The sequence below is a fragment of the Pleurodeles waltl genome, chromosome 9 (assembly GCF_031143425.1).
Source record: "Pleurodeles waltl isolate 20211129_DDA chromosome 9, aPleWal1.hap1.20221129, whole genome shotgun sequence".
Classification (NCBI taxonomy): domain Eukaryota; kingdom Metazoa; phylum Chordata; class Amphibia; order Caudata; family Salamandridae; genus Pleurodeles; species Pleurodeles waltl.
Window position 1 is genome coordinate 995455832 of NC_090448.1, and position 21056 is coordinate 995476887.

Here is a 21056-nt window from a genome sequence, read left to right on the forward strand (position 1 = left end):
GGGATACCTGGACCTGGTATAAGGTGATAACACCATAGATGCTCACCACACACCAGGCCAGCTTCCTACTAGACACTTCTGGTCAGAAAATCTCTTCGTCCTGAATAAGATATCTGGACTGAGATCAGGGAAAAGCAGCTGTCCTCAAATTGCACAGTTTCCAGTATAATTGCTACATGCAGATTGCAGTTCCACTCCTGTACTTTCAGAATCACCATCATACTACTATTCACATTTCATTCTGCACTGCAGCTTTTATCAAGGATCTTGTATAGTAACCATACTAGATGCTGTATTTTACCCGCTTTTGGCTCTGAGTGCTTCACCTCTCCACTACTAGGAACTCAGGCTGTATGTCCAATGGGAGTCTGAGCACTGGAAGGTGGTCACCCTGCATTGAGAGTCAAAATCCTCAAACTTTCCATTCAGTTAAGAGAAAAAGTCTGTCAAAAGACCCCTAAAAGTGGATAACCCTTGTGCTGTGGCTGCCAGGCTCCCCAAAAATCCACTCTCCTTTCTACTTTTTCCTGGACCTATTCAGTCATCAGACTCTGCTGGTCAGACCGTCCTCTCAGCTGTCACAGCATTTTCTCAGAGCATATCCTTTCCTGACTCCTGGTGACCAATTTTAGGAGACATCTGTATGGTTTATAAAGAACCCAGGAAGAAACCCAAATGAAAGGGATCAGGATGCAATGTCTTCGATCAAGTTCTACCGCACAACATCTAAAGCATGTGTTACACCCCGGAGGTCTCTAGCCACCTCCCAAGCTGTTCCTGAGGACAACAATTGGGCCCTTTTATGAAACTCCGAAAAGTCACAACCATATTGGACAGCCACTGGTCACATCCTCCTTGAATTAACTATGATTCACTACATTATCACCTAGCCTAAGTTGGTGTGGCAGAGTTAGAAAGCATGGGAGCACAATTTTTGACAGAACCTTTTGTATTGGTAGTAAGATTCATACTGAGAAGGCACCAATGACGGTAGCTTGTATTCATCCAGCAACATGGGCTAAGACAAGACTCAATCTATGTCTCTTTGATTGGTAAATCTGTTTGGAATGAGACCAAATAGCGGTGCGCTCTTGGATGAGTGATCAGAGGATGACAATGGTATAGCTGAGGACAGTTAGAAAAATAATTACCTAAAAACATTCATAAACGTCAAAAGCTTTCAAGAAAATATTTAATTTTTTATTATACAAATGCAAACCACAAAGTTTTTCATATGTTAATATACTTTCTATTTAGAGCCTGCCACTACAGATGATTAAGTACAGTAAACAATACATGTATTGGCTTTAGTAATAAAAATAGTGTCAAGTCATAAAATTATATTTTATAATACGTGACTTTCTACACAATATATTACAAATGCATTATGCCAATCTCCAAGCAAGACCAACCATAATGGCTATTTTGGCGCTTTGTAATGCAGCAGAAATACACATCAGAAGTCAAAAGAAGCAGTTTAGGGTCTAAAAGTAGCAGAATGCCGCAGTGATAACTTGAAAAATATTCACATTTAGCGTACTCCAATTGGTCGAAACATTTAGGGTTTACAAAGAGCACCGAAAATGACTGTTACTGCTACAGTGAAGCAAATTCCAATTTCACAAAAAAGCAAATCTGAAAGAAGAAAAATATTTTCTTTTAGTATAGGTTAAACAGAGTTGTGAAAAGATCAACAATTTCAATATTATTTCTCTGTATACATTTGGTAACGCGTCATCACTCAGAACGTAAGTGGTAGATTAACTCATAAAAGCAGTAATGTACAAGAGAGAAAAAAAAATACCTGCCCCAAATTTGGACTCCGAGAGGGAAAATGTGGACACTACCCATTCCATAGGTTTTATTTATGCTGTCATCATTTTTACGTAATTTGTTAGCAAAGAAAAAAAATTACAGCTTTTGGGGGTATACCTTCTAAAGTAACAAACACTTCTGGCTGCCAGATTTTATGTAACCTTCAAAAGAATTAAGGTTTTTTCCAATCATAAAAATCAAGATTTGGAAGAAAACCTATGAATATTCATGTTTAGCGACACTTACTGTTGTTCAGGAATTAAGAGTACTAGATGGACACGTTACCTTTGGTAACACCGTGTCTGGTAGAGACTATCTAGCTGCAGATTCCTTAACTTAAATTCTCAAATTTTCAAGACTGTATCCGGAAGATTTTTGTGAGCTGTACCCTTGCGCAATGTCAGGTGGCATTAATTGGCTCTGCGTCTGTTGCTGTCCGTGCCAAATACTACAATGCAGCTTCTATATAGGTGCTAACCAGGCGCGCAGACATCAGTTTCTTTTCCCAACTTTCCATGCCAGAAGTGCAGAGCCATTAAGAACACTGGCTTCTGATACCTCAAAACTAAGGTCCTAAAAGGGGAGTCCCTGGCCCTAGAAATCATTTTGCAGAGTGGGGAGGATGGGTAGGTCAGTAAGGAATTTGCAACTAAATACAGTCTACCAGAGAAGGCATTACCGAAGGTAAGTAACTCGTCCATCTGATGGAGACTTCTAGCTGCAAATTCCCTACCTTTAAAAAGATAAACAAGAAATACCATCCCTGAAGGTGAGTTTGTGAATCAATTTCGGATTAGAAAGTCCTGCAGGACCGAACAGGCAAAGTGCCCATGCCTACGGACCTGCCTGTCCAGGAAGTAGCATTTGGTAGACATGTGCAAAGATACCCACATTGCTGCCTGACAGATGTCAAGGACTAGAACTCCTCGTGCCAACGCAGTGGATGCAGTTTTAGCTTGGGTAGAATGAGCACTCGCACCCTCAGGGGGTTGCTTTTTGGCCGGTGCATAGCACATCTTAAAGCAAAGTATGACCCATATGGAGATGATCCGCATCTGCTCGGCCCAAACTTTCTTCACAACCATATAACCTACAAAGAGTTTATCAACCACCCAGAACTCTTTTTTACGATCAAGGTAGAACGCCAGCACTCTTTTTGGGTCCAGGTGGAGGAGTTTCTTCTCTTCCTTAGAAGGATGTGGAGGTGCATGAAAAGTAGGCAAGGTGATGGTCACACCCTTTTGTGTAGGCCCGTCAACTTTTGCCAGAAAAGAGGCCCTAGTGAGGAGCACCACTTTATCAGGATAGATAGAAAAGCAGGGCGGCTCAAAAAGAGTCCGTTCCAAATTCAGATCCCGCTGAGGTATAACGAATGGGGATGGAGGAAAAGATGTGTAAGATCTTTGAGGAACCTATGTAAGAACGCTGATCAGGCAACCGCAAAAAAACAGAAATAGCAGACAAATATCCCTTAAGAGTGTCCAGATCAGAGCTCTGCTGGGCAAGAGAAAGAATAAACAACCAGAGAGAGGAGAGAAAGGGGGTTAAACTTGTCTGTGCAACATAACACTAATTTCCGCCAATGACCGGCACATACAGTTTCGGCAGAGTGACGCTTGGCTGCCAAGATAATGTTACAGACCTCGGGACGAACTTCAAAAGCTGTCAAATGCCACTGTTGAGTCTCAATGCAAGAAGGTGGAGAGGGGACAGGTTTGGAAGGGACAATCTGACCAGAGGATCGATGGATATACTCAGCAGCCATGGATATCAGACTCTCTGTGCCCAGTCCAGAGCCACAAGGATTACTTGGGCCTGGTTGTTGCTGATCGTCTTGAGAACTCTGGATAGGAGTGGTATGGGCAGAAAGGCGTACCAACGGCATGAATTCCACTTGGGGAGAAATCGTTTCAGTGATTGTCGCCTTGAAAACTCCAACGTGCAAAACTGATGACATTGCGTGTTCTTGGCAGATGGGAACAGATCTAACCCTGGCTTTTTCCACTGTTAAAAGAGACCTTACGCCACCTATGGATGGAGATGCCATTCATGATCCGCTAGACATTTTTAGCTGAGTTTGTCCGCTCTGGCATTCAGAGAGCCCGCCAGATGTTGAACCACCAGGGATATGCTCTGCTGCTCTAACCACATTCAGAGGCGCAGAGCCTCTTAACAAAGGTACCATGATCCCACCCTGCCCTGCTTGTTGCAGTACCACATGGCGGAGGTGGTGCCTGAACACGTGCACCATCTTTCCCTTGATAGAGGGAAGAAAGGCTTTCAATGCCAGCCGGATCGCACGGAGCTCCAACAGGATCCTGTAGAGGCTCATTTCCACTGGAGATCAGATGTGTCACCCACCTCTAGCAGATGGCTGCTTTATCCCAGAAGTGACACGTGTCACTACTGTTAGATCTGGTTGGGGAAGAGAGAGGGATCTGCCTCTGACCCAGTTGTGGTTTGTTAACCGCCTCTGCAGATCTTTCACAGTTCCTTCCAAGATCTGTAGCTTGTCAGAGAGAATCCACTGATGGTGCGCCCACTGGAACTCAAAGTCCAACTGCAGAGCCCGCATATGCAATCTGGCATGTCACCAGCAGGATGATGCAGGAGGCCATGAGGCCCGGCAGCCTCAGAGTCATTCTCTCGGAAATTCAGGACAGAGGCTGTAATATCGATATCGCAGCCTGAATATCCTGGACTGGCCGCATGGCAGGGTAGGCTCGAAACTGCACTGTTTCCAGAACATCTCTGATGAAAGGGAGTGTCTGAGAGGGAGTCAGGTGTGATTTTGGCATGTTTATAGTGAACCCCAGCAAATGCAGGAGGCCTGATGCAGTCTGGAAGTAGGAGACAAAAGCCTGGGACAAGCCCGCCTTCAAAAGCCAGTCGTCAAGAAGGGGGAAGACTGAAACCTCTAATCTCCACAGATGAGTTGCAACTAACGCCATCTTCTTGGTGAACACCTGAGGGGTGCTGGTAAGGCCAAAGGGGATCACAGTGAACTGAAAGTGCGCGTGGCTTAACATAAACCACAGGTAACGTCTGTGGGCATGTAGGAAGGGGATATGGAAGTAAGTATCCTGCAAGTCCAACACCTGGGTCCAGGGCAGATAGAACCAGAGCCAATGTGAGCATCTTGAACTCCTTGAGAAAGAGATTGAGGGACCAAAGGTCTAGGATAGGGCGAAGACCCTTGTCCTTTTTGGTAATCAGAAAGTAGAGGGAACTGTAACCACAGCCAACCTCTCTATGGCTCTCTTGGCCAAGACAGCTGTAATGTCCTCATGGAGAATAGACAAATGATCCTCCGTCATCCAATCGTAGGAGGGTGGCATGGATGGAGGGGTAATCTTGAAGGGGAGGGAGTAGCCCCTTCAGAGTATCTGCAAAACCCACCTGTCTGAAATAATGGATTGCCCAGCGGAGTAGGTGATGGAGATTCTTACCTCCAACTGGCCAATGGTGGGGGTGAGTCAGACTAGGAAGGTTAGGGCTAATGGGTGGGAAGGGAGTTTGGGGCAGCCTGACCAGGTCGCTGGCCCACAGACCCACAAGATCAGTGGGTCCCGTACCCTTGGCTTTGCAGAGCCTGGGCAGCATGCATGGCACTGTGGGCGTGGTTGGAGACCCTTTCTGTAGCCACGAAAGTGGCGAAAGGCAGACTGGGGCGGACGAGAGGCCACCGTGAGGCCCAAGGATCTGGCTGTAGCCCAACAATTCTTTAAGTGCAGAATCTGTCTCGTATCCAAAGAGAAAAATACCATCAAAGGGCATGTCCATCAAAGAAGCTTGGGCATCTCCCAAATAGGCAGACATCCTCAGCCAGGCATGGCGGCCCAGGGCCACTGTCAAAGCACTCTACCTAGCGACTTGGTCTTGTCCAGTGTGCAACTAATTGTTAAGTTTGCTGCGTGTCTCCCGTCGTCAACAGTCTAGAAGAGTAGAAATGTGTGGGAATAACAGCCCAAAAGGCATGCGGTGTTCACGGACCACAATGCAAGGCTGACAGAAGAAAACATCTTCTTCCCAATTAAGTCCAACCTTTTGGATTTCCTATCCAGGGGAGCGGAAGGGAACGCACCAAGGGAGGTACAGGCTTGGACCACCAAGCTCTCAGGGGTGGGGTGCTGCATTAAGTAACTTGGGACCCCTTGTGGGGGGCGATGGCGCCTGGCAATCGTCCTTTTCACAGGAGCCCCTGTGTTGTGTTTGAATCAGCTATGCAGTAGGACGTCTCCTCACCAACATAGCATAGGAAGCTCCCTTCTCCGTTGCCACATTTCTGGAAAAGGGAGCTTCTTATGCTATGTTGGTCTAGTCTGCTGGCTTTCTCCAAGTCATCACGCTAGTCAATTTCTTCATGGGGCTGATATTCTAAAGGGTCCAGTGAACCCTCCCATTCATCACCGAAGACTAGCCCATAGAAAAAGGACTAAGGATTTGAAGCTCCTGCCAGCATTGTACGAGGCCCATCTGGCTCTGTGTTGGAGTCAGCAATCATAATGGAGATGGCACCGCCCGTGGGCTTGGATGGCACCAGGAGCGTCTGCGCTGGGACTGGCGTCAGGGTGGCACAACTGGTGCCAATCTAGATCCAGGACTGGATCCCTGGAAGCTAAAGCCGCCTGTGCAGAGCCCGGAAGAGCCACCTCCGACTCTGCGGGACCTGAGGGCACTCCAGTGGGGTCAGGCTTCCCACCAATGGGGCACAGGGCCTCATAGAGCTCTCAGAGTTAGGCAGAGCTCCCAGAAATTCAGGGAGGTGCAGAATCGGTCCAGGTGAAGGTTCAGCAGAACGAGGCCTAGAGCGTTGACACTCCCTCATCTTGTTGGCCGACGGATTAGGAGAAGTCGAAGAGCGCTTCGGTTCCTTGGATTTTTTTTCTTGAGCCTCAATTTACCCAATCGGCTAGGACCTGGAGTGGGACAACGACAACGGCGGACTCTGCAACCAATCCCGGGACTTTCCTCTCGACCAGGCTCTCGACTTTGCGGAGTCGATTACTGGCCCACCATCAGCTTCAGGGGCCAGTCTCTCAAAGCCTTTGGAGGCATGACCTGGCATTCGGAGCACAACCGAGTTGTGGTTGCGCTCCAGACACCAAAGACACGAGGTGATGATCTGTCAGACATCGCCTGAAGACGTGACCCACAGGGCTTTAATCCTGTCTTCTTAGAAAATGTCCCTCACTAGGAGTAAATCTCGAAAAACACACACAAAAAAATAAAATAATAAAAATTAGAAAAGCCAGTCAAAAATTGACTGAGGGGTAGCGCTCTCCAGATTAGCGCTTAGCTGGCACAGAAAGAGCGTGCCTGGGTGGTGCCTATATAGAACCCACAATGTCATATCCAGTGTGGATGACGCAGATGGAGCTGATCAACACCAGCTAACAGTGCGCAGAGGTACTGCTCACAAAAATCTTCCAGATCCAGTTTGGCACCTGGGGAGAATTCAAAGGTAAAGAATCTGCAGCTAGAAGTCTATCACATGAGCTTTAGATGTCCTGTTGTAAAAAGGCTTCCAATATCATGTTCCATCTGTACACTTATTTTGGTTAAAATAGTTACAAATATCCATCTTGGCTTTTACTTGTGCTAGCTTTATACTGTTACCTCAGACATTCTCATCTATTATCTCAGTAGGCTATTCCCTTCCAATGTACTAACACACAGAAAGCTTTGTCGTGGATTCTTCAACAGATAACACCAAATGGAACTTTTCTGTATATTACTGTTCCCCTTTTTTACAAGCTGTGCTAAACCGTGTATAAAGGTGATCTGAATAAAAACTATATAGTACAATAACTAAAGCAATACTCACACTAATCAACTTCACTGAAAACATCAAGGACCTCTCAGTATGCAATCACTTACAAGAGAAAATAAAGTTACTCCCATTGGCACGCTTGCACTCCAGTAGCCTCCTAGCCCCCATTTAGAACTGGAGAACAGGAACACTTTCACAGCATAAAATACACTAAAAATGTGGTAGCCCACATACACTTGTAGCCTGTCCAGACAATTCCTCCTTCGTATAGCTTCAGGGCTTTTTCTCAGTCCATCTAAAGGTGTAACACTTCATTCTGTACAATGGGCCAGATGTCACTGCAGGTAGCAGAGGAGAGTTGTAAAGAAAACATGGCAAGAAAAACAAGCATTTGCAAAGCCAATAAGTCTCACCTATTGGCTTTGCTAATACTTTTTTTGCAATACCGTTCAGCATCGGCAAAAAAAATAGTTACTGCTGATGCCGGACCCAAAAAAACTTTAAAAAAGCACAATGATGCATTAGCGGGCATGCGCCATCCCCGCTGTGCAAGTGTGCATCAAGGTGGCCACAGTATATCCAAGAATGCGCTTCACGAAAAAAAAAAAAACTACAAGCCCTCAGAAGTATATACTACCAACTGTCAGCAGCGTGCCCAAAGAAAGCACTGTAAACCATGAAATCCCTGGACATTATAGATACTGCTTACATTCCCAGCAACAAAAAGTGTGAGCAATGCTGCCACTCTAAGCCCTGAGCAGTATATATACTGCTGCTACTGCCAGCAGTGAGCAATGTGCCCAATGCTAATAATGAACATCTTGAACAGTTCTGCACTGCTAACATCGCCACCAATAAGCAATGAGCATGATGCTAGTACTGTAATGCAGACCATAGGCAGTATATGCAATCCTAAAACTGCAAGCTAAGCACCCAATGCTAAACTATGCTCTGAGCAATATATCTACTATTGACGCTGCAGCAGGAAATGAGCAACATGTACAAAAACACTGCACCCCCTACTAACGCTGACAACAGAAAACAGTGTGACAGATGCCAACACTAAAGGCCCTGAGCAGCATGTGCGCTGTCAGCAGTGTGCCCTTTTCTAACACTGTTCGCCCTGAGCAATATGTTCATTACCAACACTGCCACCAATAAGTGTTATGACAGATGCTAACATTGTAGACCCTGAGCAGTAAACACTACCAGCAAGGTGCTCAATACTAAGACTGTACGCCCTGAACAGCTTTTGCTCTGTGGAGTGCCCGATGCCAACACTGTAGGCCCGGTGAATTATGTGCCCTACCAACACTGTCACCAATAAGCTGTGTTGTGGCCAGTGCAAAAGCTACAAGCTCTGAGCAATACAGCCAGTGCTGCCACTACCAAAAACAAGTAATGTCCAAAGCTAACACTGAGCCGTACACCTACAGCTTACACTACCAGCCAGAGGGCTGTTGTCCATTACTGAACTCCCAGACATGAGCAGAGACCGACATTTGAGAATTTCATGTCTCTGCTAGCGAGCGCTGGCAATAAAGAACAAAAGTGATTCACATTGTCCACCATGTTTCCGGAGCCAAACTAATTATCTGACTGCAGCTTGTGCAGAGGGCTTCAAATGAGTAAAGTCTGCTGCCTCTGCGGAATCAACTGGATGTCAAGCATTTGCAAAGTCAATAGCACTTGCCTTTGCGACCTATTGGCACTGCCAATGCCTGTAGTTCATGCTATACAGCATTAACTAAATAATAACAAGCATTTGCAATACTATAGGTCTTGCATTTGCTTGAGTTAGAGCTACTGACGTTGTAAATTCATAACTGGCGTTTTCTTGCCACATAAATTGGTCAATCCTGCCTCATAATTTGGTCTTTTCCTGCCACATAATTCCAGTAGCCCTGCATATAACTAAAGCGCTTCCATTTACCTTCTTCCTCTATTTGCAGCCAAAAATTAAAATGTTGCCATTTAGTATCCAAATTTAAATCTGCAATGCTAATTCCACTCGAATACCACTTTCACCACCCCACCATCAGAGTTGCTGGCTGACTAACACTATTCCTAAAAAAAAAAAAAGACACAAGACAGCCACGGAGGAGTAACGAGAGAAATAAACTTAAAAAGGTCACCCAAACATATCAAGAGTGTTCAAACAGTCATAGTGTAATATGGATGGTAAGTTGGCCTGAATCATGGGCGTAATTGCAATATGGAGAGATTAATAAAACATACACAATTATCATGTAAACCCAATAAAAACCTTTATCAGGAATAAACTTTTGGCATTAGACTATAATACTCCGAACAGCTCCTATAGGACTCTACAATTAAAATAGCATGTGTAAGAAACAACCATATAGTTAGTTAGCCTTTAGAGAGCATAACCACATGAAAATAAAATGACAAAGTAATGCAGTGTAACCATATATCTAGACTCAAGGGAGCATAGTGCATTACACATTTTTAGGGGTAGCAGGCCAACTGCAATGGAATTACAAACAAGGCCTTTAAAACACATACTAATCCCAGCTGTATAACAAAATATACAACCATGAGAGCGCTTAAAAAAAGACACTGAATGGTGGGGGAGGTTATTATTTTGGGGTCCACACTAATCTAGAAACACCACCCACAGGCTGGGTTATATGCAATAAGGTTTTGCACAATTATTGCCCTGAAAACCATTATAGGGCGAGTTTACGTGCCTGAGAATATTGTAGTACGTTGACTGTAATGCTCAGAACAGCCCTTAGAGGACACCACAATAATAATAGCACTTGTGAGAAACATGGTCATGTAACCATACAATTAGCCCCTAGAAGGCATAACCACATGAAAAGAAAATGGCGAAAGTAATGCAGTGTAACCATATATTTGGCCCCTAGAGGGCATAGTGCATTATACATTTTCAGGGCTAGCAGGCCTACTGCACTATTATTACAAACAAGACCGGTAAAGCCCTACTCCCAGCTGTAAAATGTTCCAGCCATGAAAGAACTTAAACAGACATTGAATGGTGGGAGGTTTTATTATTGTGGGGTCCCCACTAACCTACTCTGGGGACCAAGAGGTGATGTAGACAGAAAAAGCACAATGTCGTGAACATTTTGGTGGTGGTCCCATAGTCCTAGGACAACCACAGGCTGAGTTATGAGCAATAATATTTTCTAAAAGTAATGGCCTGCAAAGCATTATGAGGCGAGTGCAGTGTAGTGAATATTGTAGTATTGGCTCCCCACCTGTGTTGGAATAGCAGTTTTGAGCATTTCTGTTTTTTTTTTTGTTTTGTTTTTTAACGTAAAGCATTTATCAATTGCAAGTGTTTTTGTGAAAGTTATGGAGCATGAAGGAGAGAGACAAAAGAAATGACTCTGATTAGGTAACAATGTGACTAGCCCTTTAATACCGCCGATGGAGTTTCCGCTGTGAGCGCCATGGCTGCCATGGAGCACGAAAGGGAGACACAAAAAACCCCCCCAAAGAAACAGTTTGCCCATGCTGAAGTATATCGGCAATCGTGCAATAATCCATGTAACAGGGTCAGTCTGTAAGGTGGTAACAAAACCGCCCCAAGGTGGGGCAAATGTAAAGCATTTACCAATGACATCAAGGGATTTTTGAAAGGCAAGCCCACAAAAAGTGATGGGCATAAGATGGGCGTGGTTAAGAGCCCACAGAATACTTACTCTTGCGCGCTCAACCTAAAAAAAGGAGTTATATCCAAACATGTGTTCATGTGATGTGGCTACCCTTTTTTTGTTTAAATTATGATCCAAAATGGACCGGAAATGTAATGAAAAAGCTTTTTTCTAAGATTAAATAAAATAAAAATATATTAAGATTGCATGACTGAGGGCAATGGAGGAGCACGTGAAAGAGGGGAAAGTAGCAAACCAGGGAGAGCAAACATGAGGATCGGAGAAGAAGAAAACAAGCAAGAAAAAGCAACATGAGTTTGAGAAGAGAGAGGCAACCAATGGATGAGACTAAATAACACAAAACAAGGGATGGGGAAGAGGATGCAGCATTGCTGCCAGAGTTGAAGAAGCTGAAGTAAAGTCTGGTCGGGGTCAGAACTTGAAACTGCATTGTTGATAATAAACCAGATCCCTTTGGCAGGAAAAGGGAAACGAAACCAGGACGAACAGAATGACAAACAAGCACACAACATCCGGCTAATTAGAGACCAGGCTCCCTTTAATTTACAGACATCCAAGTAGGCTGGGAATGCATGCCTGAGCCCCACTGATCGTGAGGAAGCATGCAGTGCCTGCAGCTCACAGAACGCTTTACAGGGGGGCTTCGGTAAGTGGCTCAAGAAGGGATTGGAAGTTTTGTTTCTGGCAGCAGGAAACAGCACTTGAAAAGAAGACAAAAATCAGCCAGAGCAGCTCTTGTCGTGCAGGAGAGGGTACACAGTGGCTCAGGAGGAAGGCAAGGGTGCAGAGGAGCAGCAGGGGGAGAAGAGAGGCATGTGTGTCTGTGATGCATGTTTATGTGTAATTTACACTGTAAATCAATGTAGGCAATATACAAGAGCATCCAGAGTTAGGGTGTTGTGCACTGTAAAAGTTTTTTCCCCCATTTGAGAAGTTGGGACATAGGGATTGAAGCTGCACATCATCTAAAGGCTGGGTGCCTAAGCAGTTAGCGGAACTGCAGAGCCGGCCTTTGCTATGGTAGTGCCCTGGGTCCAGGAGATTTTTGTCACCCTTGTTGATGGTAGTGAATACAATGATGCAGCAGGGGGCCTCTTTTGTGTTCACTGGTCAGAGTCGGCCGTGCTGCAAGCACAAAAGAGCTGTGCGGGGATTCCCATGCTCGTCATCAACACAAATTGCTCCAACTGTGTTCAGTCTGCATGTGGCGCACACTGTCTCTTCCCGAGAACAGTAGCTTTCTACTGCCTTCCATCATTCTTCCTGCATGGGTCTCGGCTGCACTTCTTCCCAGTGTGTGTGCAGGCAGCTCCTCCCACTTTTCTGCGGGCATGTTGCTGCCTTCAAGAATGAGAGGGGAGACAGGAGTTTTAAAGAATACGGAGCAGACAGAGAAGCTCCCTTCTCTGCCTTTCTCAACAATCGACATGAAACATGAAGGCGGGCCCTGTGGTAAAACATGAAGCGCGGCGCCAGTGTAGATAAAAGTTAGGCACGTGGCCACTATAGTAAAACATGAAGTACTGCAGGGGCGCTGTGATGATAAAACAAGTAACGGGGCAACACGCAACAGAGCAGGTGGTTCAGGAAGCATGGCAACAACAGTGGAAGAAGGGAGCAGGAGCAAAGATGAAATAAAATACTGGCACCGAATCTGAACACAGACCCAGTGTAACATGAGCAGGAAAGAATTAAATGAACAGTACCCCAAACAAACAGCTAAACAAGCAAAGCGTAAAGCTACAGTACTTGGTCCCTGCTCAGTGGGAGGAAGAAAAAGAGAAAAAGGAGGGACAAAGAGGAAGGACTGATCACTAGCAAGCAAAGATTTTTAAACGACACTGAACCAAACAAATGAAAAGCAGTGGGCAGGCTTTAAGCCCACAAGGTATAAACAACAGGTCTCGAAAGCTCGATCTAAAAAGTGAAATACCTCTAATTCTAATTTGCATTACTGACCATGTTGAAAAACCACTGGATGATAGAAAGCTGACATTTGTAAACGCGGATACTAACACTACATGTTATCCCAGGTTAACTTTCTTAATATTATATCGTTTCTTTTTAAAATAATTGACAAAAACTAAAAACACTGCAGTACAAAGCTTAATTTTGTTGCCAATGGAAAACAGCAGCAAATGAAGGAAAATGCGATCAGATAAGGCAGCAAACCTGACTACGTACACTGCTCAATTAAAGGGCTAGCAACTACCATATACCATCATGTATTAAACTGGCAGTTGCTCCTCAGCATCAGTTTGTTCTTTCCGGACAGTGAAGAAAGAATCCCAGAACGCTTTCTTTACAAGAAAAATAATTAAATCAGTTTTACACAATGTTTAAACACAATACACAAGGTTCTGAATACTCTCTTTAGAGGTAGGTCCATATGTTTTTACTCCAGGTGTTCCTTTAACTTTGGTTTACCAGCATCCTCTTGTGGACATGACAAAATGAGAGCAAAAAGGGCAGTTTTAAAAAGCACTTTACACCAAACTAATTAGTTTTTTCCCTAATCCTGTGTGCTGGGTGTAGGTGTTATTTGCCAAATGAGACTCCTCCATGCTAACTAGTTACGCAACCCCCAGCAAGTATTTAAATGAGAATTGCAATTGTCCCCCCCGGGATCATTATTGGCATTTAAATCAGTTGTGTACCCTGATGCAGGTGAGTGTCCTGTTTAGGGCACTCTTCACCGAAACGTACGTCGGCACCTACACACTGGGACGAAGATTCTGGATTGGATGGATGTTCCACCATAACTATAAAAGCAATTAATCTAAGAGACTTTACATCAATGTAAAAAAGGAATATTGTTTTTTTCGTCCATTTCCTTGATTTACAGTTTATAATTCTAATTAATATCACTAGGAGAAACATTGCTGTTTTACGTTCTTTATTTAAAATTTTCTTGGTACTCAGGTGTATTTTTAGAGTGTGATTGAGCAAGTAGGATTGTGAATTTCCTTTGGCTTTTAATATAGGGGGTGGCTTCAATTATGTTTTTTCAGTTAGTTTTTCTATTGTTTCATCAATTGATTAGATTTAATATATACTATTTAGACATTATTCAATAAATTGTATTTGATTATTTGTTGTTTGCAATTGTATTGTTTTCGGTCTGGTTTTGTCTTGTTTTCTGTGTTCAGCTCTGTATTCAGAACTCAATGGGGATTCTGGTCATTCTGGAACCCATAGCATGAAGTTGGGGTGTTTTCTTCTTTCTTTGGGTTATTTGCCAAATAATACACCCTGAAAGAAACATATCTAACAGAGCTAAGCTGTAGTTTAATGCTAAAAACCTTTTTCATAGTGAGTCTTGCATCGTCCCAGCTGAGTGGTCGGCACAGCAAATGGAATGCTGAAGGGTTTGCCCACACCTCTGCGGCACCTACCACCCGCTCCGGCCACAGATCCACACCACTGGTCCCTCAGAGGCAATCTGCCAATTTACCAAGTCCTTCAACATTGAGCGAGTGTCAAAGTTGCGAGAGAGACAGTTCAAAAATGTCAGATACTTGTCTGGCTGATGGATTCTACATCAAGAAAAATTAATGATGTGGGGGCAAGGTGTAAGACGTCAGCATCACCGAAAAACCTTAATTGAGATGTTTTAAGAGTTACACACACCATACGATTGAATCTGTGTGTGGAGCAGCAGTACAGCTCGGCATGGTTGGTACTAGCTGTTGGGACAAGTAGTGAGCTCTGTGTCACAGCTCCCAAACCCAACATAAGGCGCTGGTCTGCTACCGAGGATTCATCTTTACATGCTATCATTTAGGACAACTAATGCTACACTTCTTAAGACCAGTGATGTGGAAGCAGGTGTTTTATGCTAGATATAAGGCTTTCAATACGTTTTATATTAACTGGAGGAAAGTGCATAATCTAGGAGACAACTAAAGTCACTTGTGCATTCAAGAGTGTAACAAGCCTCTAACAATTTTTAGTATCATATTGATCCTTAAGTAAGTAATAAATCTTAATGTTTTTAGTTATTTAAAACAATAACAATTTTGACATAAAACAAGAAAAAAAAAAAAAAAATTATCACAAGCTTCATTCTTTAAATGAATTTATGGATCAAATCTGTTTATTGACTTTTCAATTATAGAACATCGCATACGCAACACATCAAAGTGATACCATTAGGTTCATAGCTAGCTTACTTCATGCGCAACAATAGAAAAAGAAACCTTAAATACAAAATACAACTTTGATTTTTGTATTGTCAGCCAGCTGAGGGGAAACAAACAGTTCCAGGCTCCTTTACAATATAGTCCTGGTCCTATGTATACACCCCCTAAAGGTTCGCTCCCATCACTCAGTTCAAATTCAGAACCCTCAAGTAAGTCTGACATGTCAATTCTGAGAACTCCCCAGATAGAATTCGTAAGTATGGTTGCCAAAGTTCTTTAAAGTCCCCGCTCCGCTGCTGAGAAGTCAGGGTGAGCTTTTCCATAGCGAGGATAAACCAGAGTTTGTGTAGCCATGAGACCGTTGTTGGGATCTGCTCAGTCCCCCAGACGGATAGCAACAGCTGTATTGCAGCATTCAAAGCTAAGGCCATCTGCCGTCCCTTCAATGATCTCAGGGGAAAAGTGAGAGGGTTGGGAAGGCCCAACAAGATATACGCAGGGAATCTAAGGATCTGAGTGTCAAAAGCTGTGTCAATTGTATCTATTATGTTCTTCCAGTACCGACATAATTTGGGAAAGTGCCATAATAAATGCACAAGCGACCCCCCTCCTCCACACACCCTCCAGCAAAGACTAGATTTATCATGATCCCATGCGTGGATTCTTTGCTGGGGTGTAATACCAGGAAGAGGCCACTTTGTAGGTTGTCTCTGTGCCTGCAGCATTGTAAGCTGTGTGGTGCGCCCTATAGAAAATACTCTCCCACTCGTCTTCCGATAGCTCTCTCCCCAGTTCCCTCTCCCATCTCAATTGACCCTTAGTCTGGGGCGGGCCTCCCCCCGCAAGAGAGCACAGAGCTCAGAAACCACGCGCTTATCGCCCTTTTTCATTAGAATCCATTTTTCAAACGGTGTTAACGGCCTGTCTATTAATGTCCTGTTGGCTGGAAGCAGGGCCCAATGTCGTATTTGATAATACGTCATCCTATCGGCCTCGGTTAGGCCATATGTCTCCCTCAGCTGGTCAAAAGGGATAACCCCCTGCTCATCGAATAAATATCCCACCCTTTTACCGCCCCCCTCATACCATCGACGCAATGCCTCAGACTGCAGGCCTGGACCAAAATCAGGGTTCGCGCCCAAGGGAGTCATTGGGGACGGGAAGGTCGTCAAGCCCGTCCTGGAAGCCACCCGATCCCACACCCGCATCGAAAACTCCGTGACCGGGGAAAACATACAGCCCCGCGCTCTGTGTCGGCGCCTAAGCCAGGGTTCCTTCCATATGTGGGAGCCAGCCACTGACTGGTCCATGAAGCACCAATGCTTCTCAGAAGACGGTCAGCTCCATTCCAAGAGGAAACGCAATTGTGCTGCTTGGATGTATCGGAGGAGGCAGGGGACCGCAAGCCCGCCCCTCTGCTTAGGGTGATACAGCACCTTTCGCGGTAGCCGCGCCGCCTTCCCTTGCCAAATAAATCTTAGAACCGTCGCTTGGAGGGTCGCTATCGTTCGCGGCGGGGGCTCCAGCGGAAGCGCCTGAAACAGATACAGTATATGTGGTAGAATGGTCATCTTCACTGCCGCCACCCTGCCCAGCCAAGATAGTTTGAGTCTCCCCCATGTCTCTAAGTCACGCTGCACCTCCCGGATTAGTTTCGCGTAATTCAGCTACGCCGTGCGGGCGACCGTGGAGCCCAGCTCGATCCCCAAGTACGGAAGCCCCGAGGAAGACCATATGAAATGGAATCGGGCCTTCAGGTCCCTTTCATGCTCAGCCAGCACTGATGAACTTGCCCATAGCCTGCGATTTTAGCATGTTCATCCGGAATCCCGAGACCCGTCCAAATTCCTCTAATACACCCATTTGTGCTGGCAAAGAAGTGGTAGGCTCCGCCAAAGTGAGGATGTCGTCGTCTGCATATAACGATATGAGATGTTCATCCCCCCCAAACTTCACACCTGTGATCTGAGGGTTGTCCCGGAGCCTCTGCGCCATAGGCTCCATGTGAAGCGCGAACAAGAGGGGCGAAAGCGGGCACCCCTGCCTGGTCCCTCTTTGGACCGTGAAAGGCAAAGAGAGCGTTCCATTACCTCGAACCGCCACCCGAGGCGCCTGATAAATGCAGCGGATCCATGCCATGAAACCAGGACCCAGCCCAAAGCGCTCTAGCACCTTAAACAAGTATGGCCAGTGAACCCTATCGAATGCCTTTTCAGCATCGATGGATAGGAAGAGCGCTTCCCTACGAGAGCGTTCAGTTTTATCCAGCAGATGGAGCAGTCCCTTGGTATTATCACTACACTGCCTATGCGGTATAAATCCCGCTTGGTCGGGATCCACAAGCCCCGGCATATAATAGTTGAGACGGTGTGCCAAAATGCCAGTAAATAGTTTGGCATCAATATAAAGGAGGGAGATCGGCCTGTATGAGGCGCATTCCTCAGGGTTCTTCCCCGGGTTCGGGATAACCACGATAGTAGCGTCTAACATGCTAGGCGTGAGGGCGTCGGTTTGACAAAAGGAGTTAAAGAGTCGCACCAGAACGGGTACAAGTTCTATACAGAAGGATTTATAAAAGAGCGCCGAAAAACTATCGGGGCCAGGTGACTTCCCGGTCTGCAGCCGTGCAATTGCTGATATGACCTCCTCTGCCCTTATAGGTTGGTCTAGCGAGGTTTTTCAGTCAAGGGAGTAATTGCTATACCCTCTAAGAAAGATTCCGGAGTTAAGGAGCCAGGCTCCTCGGGCCCATATAGACCTCGATAGAATTCTGCAAAAGCCTCCGCTATTTGATCGCTCGTATGTGCTTCTGCTCCTGAGGGCGAGCGGACCATTTTTAACATTGACGCCGCGCGCTTCGCTCTCAACCTGTGCGCCAGTAGCTTCCCGCACTTGTTACTTCCTGCATAGTACTTTTGTTTAAGGCGGACCACAGCATACTCTGCCCTGTCCCAGTCCAACTTCCTCAGCTGCTTCCTCACTTTCTCAAGCTCTCGCCAAATTCTAGGGGCACCGGTGTGCTTATGCGAACGCTCCAAGACCCTCACTCGCTGCTCTAAGTCCTCCCTGAGTCGGCTCCTTGCCTTATTGTCCCTAGCAGAAAGCGACATCACCTCGCCCCTCAGCACAGCCTTCAGTGCCTCCCATAGCGTCGCAATGCTTATTATTCCATCATCGTTAAAGCTGAGATAATCTATTATTGCCCTTCGGTTCGCCTCTAACGTTGCACCATTCTGGAGCATCGAATCCCTAAATTGCCACCCCGATGCGCCTACCCGCACCATGTTCATATGAATTTCAACTGTAACCGGGGCGTGATCGGACAGGGCTCGCGGCTCGATCGCTGAGTCCCTAACCCGGGGGAGAAGCTCCTGTGTTGCCAGAAAGAGGTCCAACCTAGCGTATGTTTTAGTTGCTGCTGAGTAAAAGGAATAATCCCTTAATGTGGGATGCGCACTCCTCCACACATCCACCAGGCCACACTGACTCAGCCACTGTCGACCAGCATCCGACAGAGACCCCGTCTGCCCATACCGATGGCCTGAGCGATCCAGGTCCCCGTCCATCACCAAATTAAAATCGCCCCCCAACAGGACAGCACCATCAGGGGATTGGAGCAGCGGAGTCAAAGCGTGCCTTAGGAAGATTTCCAGCTGGGAGATAGGCGCATATAGGGAAGCAATAGTGAAGGAGAAGCCCCCCAGTCTAAACCTCATTGCTAGAAGCCTCCCTGGAACCTCATGCAATTTTGATATCACTTCCCCAGGGAATGAGCGTGAGAGAAGTAACCCCACCTCTGCATGCTTTGATGGTAGCGAAGACCAGAACTGTCTGGGGAACTACTTAGAACGCATACGATAAGTATCTTTGAAAACAAGGTGTGTCTCCTGCAGGAGACAAATATGACTCCCCGATCTCTCTAAAGCAGATAGGATGGCTAACCTCTTGGTAGGGTTATTGAGCCCTCGAACATTTAAGCTTATACATTTAATGATCATATCCTATACCGAGGGGAATAAGCAAAAGAGAAGGGAGCACGACAGAGGACCACCCCCCACATAAAGATCTGCAACACCCAGACCTAAGGGTATCTCTACAAGGAGCCAGTATTGCAGGGAAACCCAACAACAAGCAACTAATACGCACAACAGGTGCATAGAAAACAGAAGTCCTCAGTCATCCATCTTCACGAGGTGAAGTCTCCACGGGGCATTATATCCAACCATGTTGAGTAACCAGGTCCATCGCCCCCGCCGCCCCGACCCTCTTCCACGGTCAGCATGCTGTTAGCAACGCAGCCAGAAGCAATCCCGGTCACCCCCGGCGGCCCTCCCTAGACTGAAGTTCCGGCGGCCACACTGTTCAAAACAGATTCTCTCTCCGATCTCAGCTCCGAGGCCATTGGGCGTTGCAGCTTCCTTCTTTTCTCTTTCCTCCACCAACAGGGGGGGGGGACCCCCCACTGGCCGGATCACCTCCTTGCTCGCCTCCCAGCCTATAACCAAGCGGAACAGGTAGCCCCAAGAATAGGACACTTTATACGCTCGCAGGTGATCCATGATTGGTCTAAATTCTCTCCGCCTCTGCAAAGTCCGCACAGATAGATCATGAAGTAGTTGGAGTTCATGCCCTCGAAAGAGTACCTGTTGAAGGTTGCGGGCCCGCTGTAGGATCTTTTCTTTAAGAACAAAATTATGGAGACAGGCTAGAATGTCCGGAGGGCGGTCACCAGGGCCGCCCGCACGCCCGACACGATGAACCCGATCCAGGACCACCTCATGAGTCTCATCAGGACCAAGTAGAGAGCGAAAAAGGTCCGCCACGTAGTCCCCAATGTTCTCTTTTTACAGCACCAACCGGAGCACCTTTAATATGAATATTTTGTCACCTCAAGCGGTTCTCCAAATCCTCGACCGTTATCTGGAGGAGGTCCTGCTGCTCTCGGAGGCGTACTACCTCCTGTTGCAGGCCAGAAACTTCTTCACCGCGTGGGACCTCACCATCTTCTAGCTGCGATACTCGTTCACCCAAGGAGGTAACCTCACCTCGCAACTCCTTCACCTCCTGTGAGATGTCCCTACGCAGCTCTTGGATATCGCCACAAAGCGAATCAAACAGGGAGGTCAGAAAGCCCTTCGTGACGGGAGAACTCTCATCTGGGTCTGTCTTCACCCGACTCTCCAGGGTCCTCACCGCAGGTAAGTACTCCGCCATACTCCCAGATGTCAGGCGTGGCCCAGCAAGCATGTCCCTCACTGAGCGCTCACGTTTGGATTTAGACGTCGCCATGTCGCGCCGGCCTACTCACTATTCGCCAGCTCAAGCCTGCAGGTCCTCCAAAGTCTCCGTCTGAGACAGACCACCAAATGCCACCATGCCAGGGACCGCGCCCGAATCCAACATCCGACAGCCACCACCTCCAAAGAACAGCCTCAGCTGCCTCTTCCACTGTGTGTGCGAGCCCACTCTTGATTACAGTTTGGGTGGTGAAGTGCGGCAGTATTGGGGCCAGGCAGCAGGGCCCCTTGTCATCTGTTGGGGCCTCAAACTTCTACGCAGCCCCCCTCATAGGCACTAGGGTGGAGAGCGCCGATCTGCAGCCCCCAGTCCAATTCCACGGGCGGGAGCACCCTTCTCTTTAAGGGCGCTCAGACATCTGAG

At 46.4% G+C, this 21056-nt stretch overlaps 1 protein-coding gene across 1 annotated transcript in view; it reads right to left on the reverse strand.

The window, feature by feature from the left end:
* Positions 1 to 1175: 1175 nt before the first annotated feature.
* MAPK1IP1L (mitogen-activated protein kinase 1 interacting protein 1 like) overlaps positions 1176 to 21056 on the reverse strand; it is a 169884-nt gene continuing 150003 nt past the window's right edge. Inside the window, exon 5 of the mRNA XM_069208539.1 lies at positions 1176 to 1635. The gene's annotated coding sequence lies outside the window, so the exon portion shown is untranslated. The remainder of the gene's footprint in view (positions 1636 to 21056) is intronic.